The following is a 13,709-nucleotide window of genomic DNA, read 5'->3' on the forward strand; positions in this document are numbered from 1 at the left end:
GTAGAGAAGATAAATGAAAGGGCCTCAAAAAGTGTTGGAGGAGGGTACAACCTCTTATTTGTAGTAGTAGTATATAACCATAGCCGAAGAAGAAAAGATTGTCCATAAACACAATTGACAGAATAGATAACACTTACCTTGGCCCAAAGCAACAACACACCTAAGACACTCATACCGTACAATAACAATTTTAATATAAATTTTTTTTTCCATACACAAACCTATATGTCGTGCATAATTTAAAATAAACCAGAAACAATTGGTGGAAAAACACCTGTAGAATGCTTTGAACTTTAAGTATCCAAAGCACTCTAAAATTCTTGGAAGCCACTAAAAAGAATGGAAATTGCTGCCAATCACATACTTAAACAACTAATTAAACACCATAGTTTCCATATCCATTTAGACCGTGGGTTCATTTTTTTATCATTTAATTTCCATGCGGCCGGTTGGCAAAATAATTAATCTTTTCTCCCCTGTCTTGGCCTAGTGCGTGATTTCACACCAAAAATATTTAACCTCTTTCCAATTATGAACAACTCGATAACCCCCGGTTTCAAAACTAATATTATAAGAAGCCCTATTAAGGGATAAGCTATGGAAGAAGGTAGGAATTTTTACCTCGATACATGACGCCTAACCTGATTCAAGAAGCAACACTTGAACTAAACCGACTTTAAAGCTTACTTCCAAATTTCAATGGAGTTATAGGCAAGGCACCGGCTCTTCTCCCACCCCTTGTACATCAAGATTACTAAAAAATCAAATACTTCGGATGTGTTAGTGTTCTAAAGGACATCTTGAAAGGGATATAAGTGTTGGGACATCTCCACCTCTCAATTTGAAGCGGCTTATTTATACAAATAATGAGAAAAGAAGCAACGGCATCAACAATGGTAAACAAAATCATCAAAATCATGTACCGAGTAAAAAAAAGCTAGAGTAATAAAAAAGTTATGAAAGGGAAGCTATCACAACAAAAAAACAACAACCCCTCATTTTAATTTCACCAACAACTATTCATCAAACCAAATAATCTAATGTGTGATAATCGAGAATGTAATGCAGTGATAACGCATACTCTTAAAAATACAACTCTTAACGTGCAAAAATTGTAAAGAAGCGACTTCTTGTAGAGAAACTTAAAATGAAGAACACTTTGGAAAAGAAAGAGGAAAAATCCAATCGAAAGCAGATAAGTAGAGCGAAAAAAAAGACAGATGGTCAAAGATGCAACTATATATTACTACTTTTGCACTCACAAGCTCCAATAATTTGCCTCTCACCTAACTATAATCCGTCATGTGATGATCAAAAACATAAAAGTTGAAGAGAATTTGTCTCGTCGCCCAAAGGCGGAGGTTATTAAAAGGCAGTAAGTTCACAAGGCAATGGAAATGAGACTACCCTTGCAAGTTACGAATGAGGAGGAACTCAAGCCCCAAAGAACATCATAAATGGGGGTTTCGAGATGATAGCGTCTAGATCGACAAAGTTCTAGTCAATGCTTTGCTCCTATTAACCATGTTGAGAGGGATTCCCCATCACATCACTTATGGATTATATGGAGAGAGAGAGAGGAGGTAGCAATGGCTGTTACGGTGAGAGTAGACGATGATGGAAGTTGTTGGGAGATAAGCGGCAACGTAAGTGATTGTTTACTCTCTAGTGTTGGTTCTTTATTTTGTGCGCGCAGTCCACATTAAAAAACAGAATCAAAGTGGGTAGTCTATAAGACTATAACGTTCGCCAATCACTCGATGAACACATATGACAACACCCTAACCAGTCTATATATCACTGGCCATAATATGTTATATTGGTAGCTGCAATCTCCACTTTTTAAATCATGCACGTAATCACACAAAAGATCTAGATTCATATTTATATCCGTCAGAGCTAACCAAAGTAACCATTTTGTCCATTTTGAGTGAAGGGTTGAAAGAATCCATCAACTTCTTGACCGACGACTCAGATTCATCGCCAAGATGGGTAGTTTTCTACGTCCTCAACATCAGTGTCCATCAAGGTTATTCGTGCAATTGGAGGCAAGAGTTGAAGCTTCCAATCTTTACTATCGTAGCTATGTAGCTAAGTTTCTGAATTGTTTGTTGAGGTTAAGAGACCGGAGGTTAAGTGATTAGAGGTTTTTTAATTTAAGAGACAGAGAAGAGAAGGCATTGATCCCAAGTATTTCAAGAGAGGCAAGAGATAATAAGATTTTTTTTACCTACTTGTGCAAAAAAAAAGATGGGATAATAGAGATTGAGAGGGAGGCTAAAAGGGAAAGGATTAATGTATTTATGGTAATTTAAGTCTTAATTAATGACTAATAAATATAGGCGTACAATTCATATAGTCATATAGTGCGTGCATTTGGTTTTCAACCTGAATTTACACAAAACTCCTTTGTGATGGTGTTATAACTTAAGGGTATAAATGGAAATAAAAGTTGAAATGACAGAATAGTCCTTTTTAAAGGCATTGAATATTTTATTTTAATATCTAATCAAGGGTATTTAGTGGTAGATAAAAGGTTGGTCTAATTTAAAAGGTCAGGTTAATTATGGTGTACTTTACTAATAGAGATATAGATAGCTAATGACTCAAAAGCCTAAAATTTACTTAAATAAATAATATATATATATTAATAATAGCTAATGATTCATTGTTTTATATATATATATATATATATATATATATATATATATATATATATATATATATATATATATATATATATATATATATATATATATCTGAAAGGTGTTCCGTTTACCATACTTTTTATAACATAGTTTATACCATACCCCACAACGTTATCTACAACATGAATTATAACCTAATTTTTTGTGGATGTGTTCAACTAACCAAGAAAATCACCTCGATAAAATTTCACCTCATTTGATAATGTTTAACTATGTCAAACAATAATTGCAAAATCGAAAAATCTGAACCGTTAAAAAAAAATAAAAGTTTACAACTACTTTTAACTAGGTTAGAGATTTCCAAATGAGATGAATTTTTGTGAAGATATTATCTATGATTAGTAAATCATATCTACAAATTATTAGCACTTAATTCATCTTGTAAGGGGGTGTGGTATAAACTATGGTATAAAAAGTATTGTAAACGGAACTTGCTCGATATATATATATATATATATATTAGTAAATCATATCTACAAATTATTAGCACTTAATTCATCTTGTAAGGGGGTGTGGTATAAACTATGGTATAAAAAGTATTGTAAACGGAACCTGCTCGATATATATATATATATATATACTTTGTTTGAAGGGTTTATGTTTTTCTAATTTTTTTTGAAGGTGTAGAGAGTTGAAAACCTTCGAGTTTCTTCCAATTTTTTTGGTTGAACAGAGGTAATCAATTCATCAATCTCTGCTCTTTCCAATTTCTCGCCTTTGTTCGTAATAATTTATTTGTGTTTTGATGACAAAGAAAAATTTAGAGGGTTTAAAAAAACAAAATGTAATTGATTGGGTGGGATTTTGACGAAGAGTCTTTTGCTATTTTTTTTTTTTTTGGGTTGGTAGGTTTAAGGAAGGGTTTTGCTGAGAATGGAAGAGAACTCGGGAGGTTTTGCTCAGAGAGATTTCACTTTATTTGTTTTTTTTTAAAAAAAAAATTGGGTTATTATTACTGGCGAACAATTGAAAGAGGCATGAAATTTCTTTTTTTCTTTCAAACTTTTGTTAAACCTGACGTATCCACATTAGAGTAAAACAGGGTGGTGACGTGGCTTCTTAGGAGCATTCTCAAATTGCTCAGTATTAATGGTCATATAAAATGTTCTTCTCCAACACCCACATGCGTACACATACATAAACTGATAGAGTTGCTTGAACAAACGAAAAAAAGTCAGACCACCCACGACTCTATTACCACTTACTTTAAAAGCGGAAATACCTACACCAAATTAGAGCCTATTACTTGAATTATAAGTGCTTGTTTTAACCATGTTCGACTTTGTAAAACAATAGTAATAGACTAACAATTGGCACATCCTTTGTTTTTACTTGTAAGCCTCACGAAATAGATTAAATCTTAAATCGATTGCATCATTGCTAATCAAGATAAAGAGTTGGAGATGGATGGATCAGTGTCAAGTCCGTGGTGTCTATGCACAGTTCAGCAAGTTGAAGAGTTAAAAGCATTGTTGAAAGTGATCCCTTTGTGGTCCACAGGAATCATGCTTTCAGTAACGATGAGCCAACAATCATTTCAAATACTTCAAGCTAACAGTATGGATAGACACCTGACATCACAGTTCCAAATTCCAGCTGGCAAATTTGGCATTTTCTCCATTGGCACTCTAATAATCTGGGTTGCAATTTACGACCGTCTTATCATCCCTCAACTAGCAAAGATCATTGGAAAACCGTATGGATTTGGTCTGAAGCAGCGTACAACATTGGTCTTTTCCTCTAACACTATCAACTACATGGATCAACTGAGTCTCTATCCCATTTTTCAAGAACATTTCTAGGATCTATCAGAGATTCTTTTATGTTCACCAAAGCTTGCACTGCAAACAATTAAAACCATATATCAGCTAAACTGAATCCAATGTATAAAAAAGAACACAAACAGGTGGATTCAAACTTACCTTCAAAGTTCACCCCTTTCGGAGAAAGGGTGCCAAAACCAGCTTCTAATGATATGAGAAGCTAAGCTAGTATAATTGGTTTGAAGGAATTAACAAACCATTTCCTATAACGGGGCTGTTTCTTTTTAGCTAAAACATGCAGCAAAACCCGATAAACAGAAGTTGCTCATGCTTCCCATGACAGAATTCTACTCATGCCTATTGTCAGAACCAAGAAAAAGAAACAAAAGCTTTGGTAGCTAAAGTGAGAAGAAATAACATGCCTTCCACTGGTTCATCAGCCTTTAAAAGCAAAGAATATATAAAAGATAAGAAACTTATATAAAGCAGAACTCAAATGTAGATAAATTCAAAAGAGAATGTAAAAGAAAATTCTTTAGTATATTAATCATGCTTTTGCTTTGAAAAGTGTGTGTGAGGGAAAATACTCTGTTAGGTGTAAAGCTCCAAAAAATTTAAAACGCGAAAAATAAAGTGGGATGTTATCATGCTACATTATTAGCGACTTTCATACATATTAAGAACTCATATCAATATTATGTTTTGGGTCAAGTCAGTGTGTCAGTATAAGTGAGTCACCATTAGCCTAGAGATGATTGTTATAGCTGTGAGTGTGTATGTTTTGTTGGTTTGTTCCTCAAAACTTAAAACATAAAGTAGAGATTCACGAACTTTTCATTCACCAAAATTTAGTTATAGCAACTCGACACTATAAGGTGTATGCTAAAAATATATCCCAAGTGGTGCCTAATAGACACCCCAAGTGTTGCTCTACTTGTTTTCTTTCGAAAAATTCTAGTTTGAGGAGTTTAGCATGGTCCAGAATAAGTTATTCCTATGGGTTAACAAAAGAACTTGAAAATATAGCACCTTCAGCCGCAGCTTTTCAGTAATAACCTCTAAATCCCTCACGGGATCCACAGAATCATCAACATGAATGCTATCTGGATCTTTAAATGCACCTAAAGAATGGAATAAAACATAAGTTTCTTGTTTGCAATAGAGACTAACATAAGGATAAGGAAGACTTGAGAGAAAGAATTAAATGATAGAGACTAACGTAAGGATAAGGAAAACTTGAGAGAAAGAATTGAATGAAAAGAAGCTTACGCAGGACATGGAAGATTCCATCCACCGCACGAATATGAAGCCCCTGCCCTTCATGAGCACCAAACAATACCTAGCTAGTACTGGCCTATGTCATCTTTGTTTCGTTGCTAAACATGTCAGTATATTCGCACTTGTTTCTATTAGGGAAGATTATGCCACAATGCCACATATAAATCATAAGAAATCATCGTTGTCTAAGGAAATGTGACAACCACAATGCCACATATAAATCATAAGAAATTATCGTTGTCTAAGGAAATGTGACAACCAATCAGACTAAACCATGAGTGAACTACAAAAAGTTGCACTAAGATTATGTTTAAAATAAAGTAGTGAAAGAATTCAAAGAAAGAAGACTTACAAAGTTGATGTGGTCGGAATAAACCAAGAAAAAAGCAAAGAGTGAACAAATGAAGAGAAACAGAGCAATCTTATTCATTGTTATTCTGGTTGCTGCACTAAAATTTTTGTTTCTGAAGAATGCCCGTGTACCAGAGCCATTCCAGTAAGTATTAGCTCACCTTTGCAACCACGGTCAAATATACACTAAACCACCAAATTCAGCTCTCGCCAAGATAGTTGTTGCCACAAGGATAAATTGCTACTTTAATCTATACATCGATTCAAATGTAAGCACAGGAACCACTTTGCAAGGGGTGAATTATACTGACAAAATTGGAGATTAACCCCTGGGAGTTCCTTGCGAAAAGCGTTGAGGTCTGCCTGAAAAGGATAGAAACAGAACAATAAATTAATATAACTTCTCTTTGTAACAGTGCAAAAGTTACAAAATTATAAAAGTTGAAAAGCATGTCATTGATAATTGTATATAAACATTTTTATTGAACAACAGTAATATGGAGCACATTTTTACAGCACATACTCCAGATTTCAGTTGTTATGTCCTTATCACTTTAGCATAATGAACTTAGAGCTCCCACATAAGATAATGCACAACTCCACATTGAGCTATTTGAAGTTTTGTAATGTGAGTTGATAGTATAAGCTTTCTGCAGCATGCTAAAGGTTTTATCCAATCCATATGTATAGTTTATTCTTTTCCGCTATGTTGATGAACATTAATGGAAAAGGAAGTGACAAATATCATAAAGAAAAATTACAAAGGAGAAGGAATCAACGATCAAAAATCTAAAAAGTGTTTCTGTCTTTGCTTCATAATATAGGATCTATCTAAAATAGTATCGCTCGAAAAAAATATCTCAAAAATGAAGCAAGGATCAAAGTTAATTCTTGAAGAATGGAAAAATAGTATATAAAAAATACGTTCAATGGAGTACTATGGGTAGACATGATATTACTAAAACAATTTGCAATTGATAGAAAACCTGTAAATTGCCATGGTGATTACTCTAAATTGGTATGAAATGAATAGAGATGATCGGCAGCAAGCCCTAACACCAAAGATTGTCTCATCTAACCCCGTCCCCATGAAGAACCTAAAGCCCACCTTTAAACCACCCATTTGAGTGATTTGAAGTTCGAATTAAGTTATTTTCAACCAAATCATTGTACATAATAATTTTGGTCACGCTATTCAAGTGAACACTATAAATATTGTTGGATAAGTGAAATCATAACTATGAAGAATAAGAGAGGGATTAAAGAAGATACTTGTTTAGATTTTCATGGGAAAATAATAGACTCCTAAACAATGATAAATTTATTCCAAAATCTTCGATTTGTATTTTCTTACACTGATAGCTCTTCTGCTCAAAAGGCTGGGGTAAGAGGGATCAATTTTCCTAAAGACAAATGAAGCAATTGCTAGTGCTGCAGCAGTTTCAGTAGCTACATCTGACCCAGGACTATTTTTGTCTATCTTGAATACTGATCTTCATGTGTCCATATCTTCTGGTCTCTCTCAACAAGCATGGTCCTTATTAGCATCACCAACCTGTCCAACACAATTGTCCAACATAAACTTAGTTCCTCAATAAATAAATAAACTATGGCTGCTGGAAATCAAGTTGGTGAGAAAGGTGAGCAAGTCATGCATCTGTTGCAAGGTCAGAATTTGTTTTCTGGTTCAGGCTCAACTCCTGTTCAGCCGAGTAAACCATTGGTTCCTCAATCCTCAAGCTCATCACAACAAAAGCTGTTTTTGCGTTCACCTCCATCATCTTCAAAGCAAGTCCTGCAAATGCCGTCTCCCACGGATAATAGCAATCAAGGCCAGAAACGATTGGATGCATATCCATAGCAATGCTTTAGGTATGTGATCTGCAACTTCATTAGCGTGTATCAGTTGTATCTGCTCCAGCGTATCTCAAGCCATGATATTAGTTGTTAAACATGAAGAAGTTCTAGTTCAGACTTCAGAGTACCTCAAGTGCAACAAAATTTAATTCAAGTTGGCTTGAAATCACGGACTAAACACCAAGTAACCACTCAGTTAGATCTGAGACATGTATATTCTTCTTTTAGGCGGAATAATGAACTTTTTCAAATGTGGTTTGGTCCTTAACCTCAAAGCTTTTAATACCAAGTCATATGACCTTTCATTGTTGTTACGCCATCTGGCGTAATGTAACATAGAGCGGAGTTCTAGCAAGTAGTATCTCCTAAACAACTTGAACTCTAGAAGTGTATTAATTATTGTGATGAACTTCAAGATAACCATATAACCCTCACAGCTGGTGTTGCTTCACATATGTAACAGGAATCCATCTGATGGAAATATTGATGTGTCATCAAGAAAGCATAGCTTTCATGTCCCTTACGTCTTTTATGTGTCAGGTATTACTATGGTGGGAAGCCGCTTTTGGCTACAAAATAGTCTGATGTACCTGCAAAATGCAGACATTGTGGTGCATCCAGATACTATGAGATGCAGCTAATGCCTCCATTGCTGTTTTTTCTACGGGAAGCAAGTGATGGCCCGCTTATCTACTCTTTCTCCAGAGCATACAAAATAATTTAAAAAAAAATGTAATTTAGATAAAGAACGTAAAAATAAAAAATAAAAAGTTTAAAGTACCTAAAATTTGTCTATTCTGAAGTCATAGATAGAAATGAGTTCGTCAATATTAATAATAGCAGCTTCACCAAACTCTTTCACTTCGTTTCTAAGTTTTTCTACTCTTGCCACTTATGTTCCTCGTATCTAGAAGCCGACCACGTCCTCATATTCTTCGTATTCCTCTGCTGCCTCATCATCATCTTCTTCTTCGGCGTCTGAGAGAGTTTTTTTTTAGTTGAAAATTAGACTTTTGAGAAACGTGGAGTGAAGTGCCCAACAACCAGTTCTTCCATTAGGTATGTTCATCGTATTATAGTTAAACGGGCACAGATGAACCTTTTAGTGTAAAACACGCCCAGGACTTTCCACATTCCATATATTATTTTGCTGATCCGCTACTGCTTCCGTGAACTCCTTGGGGACAAAAAACTACTGCTTCCAAAGAACATGCCATGTTGCTACATCAGCGACCGTGTCTTCTCTCTTACAGATTCATTACTTGCATTACGCTTCGTTGACATCTGAATAACACCATCCTTTTCTTCAAGATTAGGTGTGCAATGGTTATTGTCAGAGGTTAACTTTGATCTTGAACAATTTCTCAGTTTAATTTTGGAAGAAGAGAGAATAAGAGAGAGGGTTTGAGGAGATGATTTTTTTTTTAGAGTTGGGAGTGTTTTGTAGAATTGAAAAGAGAGTATGGAAGAGGTTTTTATCTATTTTGGGTTACGAACAATTGAAATCGGCAAAAAGGGGCGTAGAATTCCTTTTTTTATGCCGAATTATTATAAAATCTGATGTGTCAGTCTCATAGAAAAAAAAGGGGTTGAGGTGGGTCACTGGGAGCATTCTCAACTACTCAGTATTAATGGTCTTTGATTGGGAAGCGAGATAGCCGTTCTGCAGGACGGACGCACCTCCTAATAGGCTCGGTACACGTCGGACACGGCATGGAAGCGCATCGGACGCGGTCAACATAGTCAAGACGCAGTCAACTAAACCGGACGTGAGTCAGGATGTAGTCAACATGATCAGGACGCGGATTTTGACCTAAAAAATAAAAAATAAATCGAAATAATATTAAAAAACTCAATTTTTTCATTTATTTGTTTTGTTAAGACTTATGACATGTTTTTAAAGTTTGATTAGAAAATATTAAACTTAATTTTGTGGCTATTTATCTTTAATAGTTTTGAATTTATGAATGTTGATACATTTAATTTAGTTTTTAATGTTTAGTTTATATAAAATAAAATTATAAATATTAATTAATTTCCACGTCCTTTGCCGCGTTCGCATCCTATTTTTTTGAGATATAACCGAGTCGCCGCGTCAATGTCTGCATCCGCGTCCATGTCCGTGCAACATAGATGCTTAGCTTTAGTTGGCTTACAGGATGGGTTTAGGAATATGCGTCAGGAATATGTGTGTTTTTTTTAAAAAATTATTTTGGAATGAATTTGCTATTGTGGATGAAAGGGTCATGTATTGGGCACTCATGAAATTGAATTTGGCAATCTCCGACCCAAGCCTAACAACTAAGTCCAACAAAAATAGTCCAATACACCCCCCACCTCAACGCATACCGGAAATTTTGTTTTATAAACGCTTGTACCGATATCATCTCTCTCGCGAGTTCGAGTTTTGCATCCAAGAAATTTGAGTTTGCATCCAAAGAAATTTCGAATTTGGCTGCCCAATTTAACCACTTTAATACAAAATTTGAGTTTGAGTTTGAGTTTGGGTGAAAGATTGGGTTGATTAAACTTGATGATTTCAAACTCAATACAAAGTGTTTTTTTGGATGGCTTCAACCCAAATATTACAAACATGATGACTTCATATCAAACTCAATACAAACTTGATGAGTTCGAGTTTGGGTGGAAGATTGGGTTGATTAAACTTGATGACTTCAAATTTGATTTTTTTTTGGAGTTTGGGTGGAAGATTGGGTTGATTAAACTTGAGTTCGAGTTTGCCCAAGTTTGATGAAGTCGTTTCGAGTTTGGGTTGATTAAGTGGAAGTTGATTTTTAAAATGAACTTGTGACAAACAAATCAAATTTTTTAAGTCCCAGCCATGTCCCCGAAGAGAGTCCCCAAACGACCCCGCCATGTCGACGAAGAGACTGCCCAAACGACCCCGCCATATCGTCTAGCTAAAAACCCAAGAGTTTTGTCTCAAACGACATAGCGAGACCATTTGAGTATACTCAAACGACATGGCGAGACCATTTTAGTGTACACTCAAACGATATGACAAAACTTGTTTGAGTGTATACTCAAACGATATGGCGAGACCGTTTGAGTGTACACTCAAACGACCTGAGGGTTTCGTTATGGCGAGATCGGTTGAATTGATTGTTAGGCTTGGGCTTTCATGGCAAACTTGTAATATGGCAAACTTGTAATATTTTTTTTTTTGGGGGTTACCCAATCCAATTTGATGAGTGCCCAATTAAATCACCTTGTGAAATTGACCTGACTTATATTCAGTGTTCATGATTTCAAACCAAATATCGGAATTCCGCTAAATATTTCATTTTTTTTTAAATGGAAAATAAAACATAGGGTTGAAATATTTTATATTTCAAAATAGTCGGAATGGAAATACAACATAGGGTTGAAATATAGTTAATTTTGGTTTTTTAGATTTTGGAAATTCTGATAATTTTGAAATCTCAAACTATGCTTCTATTGTAATTTTTTCTTTCTTTCAAAGGTTACATTTTGCCAAAAAAAATAAAAGGTTAGAGGTTATGGCGGACCTCAACCTGTATATCATGAACCTCTAAAATACATTGTTCCACTGATGTCCTCTTCAACAATAGAATTTAAATTGAGATCCAAAGGAGGGAGAAAAGAGAGAAAATGATCACCTGGTGATCTGTACAACTTTGAAAGGTAATAAGCTACCTGACTACCCTCTAAAAAGATGTGTTTAAAGTTACAAATAACAAAAGAACTTTTGAGAGTTACAATCAAAGCTACCAAATTGGAGCAGTACCAAGGACATTTTGCAAATTAAACCAGCTAAATATGTGAATGTTGAGTGACCTCTCTTGAACTTGAACAAAAAACAATCGTTAGAAACACCAATGACTCTTTTGATTCTATTAAACTCTTCAACGAGACCTTGTTAAGTGCTATAATTGTTAAGATCACTACACCCCATTTGGTAGATGTGTTTCACTTACGTTTTTTTTCCCTGAGTCTCTCTTATATTCATAGAATTTGTCTATCTACGAAGTTCAAACTTATAGAGAAATTGACAATTTGACATGGTATCAGAGCTGATGTTTCTAAGAGGCATCGGGTTCATTTCTTGCAGGTAAAGGTTCACAAGTAAATAAAGAAGTGTCTAACAACATGTATTTATTTCTAGTGTGTCCCAATAAAAGAGAGCTAGTGTTGAGATTATTCAACCCAAATTTGTAGGTGTGTCCCACTTATGTTATTTCCCAAAACCTCCTCTCATTCTTAGAATTTTCTCATCTACATAAGCTCGGGCTTATAAAGAAATTGACAATTTCACATTTATGAACAATGATACAAATCGACCATTTATAGAATTAATTATTCTACAGAGACAACCATAACCTAATCAAATGCCTTTGCATGCCCCAAGTATAAGCTTCGTATTCTACTTCATCTGCTCCATAAACAACACATTCCTTGCTTCCTGCAAAAAAGTATATCATTAGACCACTCATTACTGATGGCAAATCATGTGCCACCTTTTCTTTTTGTGATTAGTTCAAATCTACCACCAATAGTAACAATGTAGTTGGGAAATTATCTTGTCAGGGTAATAGTATTTATTGATAAGTTTAGGCTTTAAAAGAGCAAATGATGAATTGGCTTGAATTGAGATAGGATTCGTAAAGGGCTACACAACTTATCTATTATTGATTAAAGGTACTTTGGTTTGTATCAAACCAAATGAAATAAGCAATTTTGAAAAATTGAGTGAAGTTTTGGAGAATCTTTGTCATGTTAGTTGGAGCAACATTTGTAAAAGCAAATCCCTTATAAAGAAGTTAGGGCGTGCTTGTTAACCCATTTTCCCGCTGGCAAATCCAGATTTTCCCACTTAACAGTGCATTTTCCCCTGCTTGGTACCATTTTAGGACTTGGCAAATCCTTTTCTCATTTGCCGGCAAACACATCACGTGACCCAATTTTCCCACTTCAAGCGGGAAAAATTTATCCATCTCCGAGATGGATATATTTTGCCAGAGGAAAATCGCCCAAAATTTTCCCACTTCATTTGCCAAATTGAATCAACCCTAGGTCGCAATCTCTCAGACTCACTCTCTTCTCTCACACTCTCTCTCTCGGGTTAGCCGCAACTCTCTTTTCCTCTTTCTCTTTTGAAATTTTTCAGAAAAAATCGATTTTAATAACTGTGATTTCAAAGTTTGTGTAGAGATTCACACGGTTTGTAAGAAGATTGGAAGAAATATTGGTGGTGTTCCTGAATCTGCCGATCTGTTTGACCAAAGAAGGCATTGAGGTCATTTTTACTAATTATTATAGCTTGATATATTTTTTTTTTCTTGTTGTTGATTTGCTTGTTGGGTGTTGACTATTTTGTTTTTGATTTTTAGCTGTTAATTATTTGTTTATTTTGATTCGGACTTGATTAATTGTGTCCTGTTATCATCTCAACTTCTGTGTCTGTGGTTTGTTAAAACACTTTGATGATAACATACATGAGAAGCGAGAATATATGATTAGGAGAAATAATGTTGAAAACGAATACACATCGAATCTAAATCTGGGAAGGAAATAGATAGTCTTGTTATGATAAAAAGAGAACGAATCTTTTAGTCGGACACCTTTTAGGCACCACGTCGATTTTCCACAGATGTAATGTTGATGCTTTTTTATCGACCAGAAAAGAGAGTGCTCGACCGGAACAACGACCAACAAATACCGTAATTACATAGATAACTGCTCCTCTTGGTCGAACATAAGATTCAATCAA

At 35.0% G+C, this 13,709-nt stretch overlaps 1 long non-coding RNA gene across 9 annotated transcripts; it reads right to left on the minus strand.

Moving 5' to 3' along the window:
* Positions 1–3,775: 3,775 nt before the first annotated feature.
* LOC147481706 (uncharacterized) lies at positions 3,776–9,479 on the minus strand. 9 transcript variants are annotated; one of them, XR_015205205.1, is made up of 6 exons: positions 8,739–9,479; positions 8,086–8,277; positions 7,455–7,987; positions 5,741–6,463; positions 4,631–5,592; positions 3,776–4,549 (listed from the first exon to the last, which is right to left on the minus strand). It is a non-coding gene; the product is annotated as an uncharacterized LOC147481706 (long non-coding RNA). The 9 variants fall into 9 exon arrangements; XR_015205210.1 differs by having other exon boundaries at positions 7,455–7,655; positions 7,756–8,277; XR_015205208.1 differs by having other exon boundaries at positions 7,455–7,981; positions 8,739–9,478.
* Between the last annotated feature and the right edge of the window lie 4,230 nt (positions 9,480–13,709).

This window comes from Coptis chinensis, chromosome 8 (genome assembly GCF_015680905.1).
Source record: "Coptis chinensis isolate HL-2020 chromosome 8, ASM1568090v1, whole genome shotgun sequence".
In the NCBI taxonomy this organism is placed as follows: domain Eukaryota; kingdom Viridiplantae; phylum Streptophyta; class Magnoliopsida; order Ranunculales; family Ranunculaceae; genus Coptis; species Coptis chinensis.